The sequence below is a fragment of the Penaeus monodon genome, chromosome 15 (assembly GCF_015228065.2).
Source record: "Penaeus monodon isolate SGIC_2016 chromosome 15, NSTDA_Pmon_1, whole genome shotgun sequence".
Lineage (NCBI taxonomy): Eukaryota > Metazoa > Arthropoda > Malacostraca > Decapoda > Penaeidae > Penaeus > Penaeus monodon.
The window spans coordinates 39,122,559-39,122,880 of record NC_051400.1 but is presented as its reverse complement, the minus strand read 5'-3'; the positions used below and the strand labels follow the sequence as shown (position 1 = coordinate 39,122,880).

Sequence of the window (322 nt, the reverse complement as noted above, 5' to 3'; positions counted from 1 at the left end):
CCCGTCCATCCTCTTTATCAGTAATTTTTGTGTATTTAATATTTGTTCTACTTGTAATCTTATTTTTTGTATTTATTTCAGTTATATACTATACTTCGAAGCTTGAGAGTTTTCTTTACATTACGGCCATAGAAATAAATAAATCTAGCTATATGTTTTTTTATGTATCCCTTGAAATGAACAATAATCATTAAAATGAAAGTAATGCGTAGAATCTGTCACTGGATTGTTTTATTTTTATTTGTTTTTTAGCTAGTCGAAAGTCAAAATCCATAGCACAGGTTTATACATAGCATTTTAAAACTCCTGAAAAATCGATTTC

The 322-nt window shown here is 27.3% G+C and overlaps 1 protein-coding gene across 1 annotated transcript in view; it reads left to right on the top strand.

Annotated features, from left to right (window-relative positions):
• The window catches only part of LOC119582031 (spectrin beta chain, non-erythrocytic 2-like), a gene marked incomplete at its 5' end in the record, with an annotated part of 75,134 nt that overhangs the window by 31,143 nt on the left and 43,669 nt on the right, over nt 1-322 (top strand).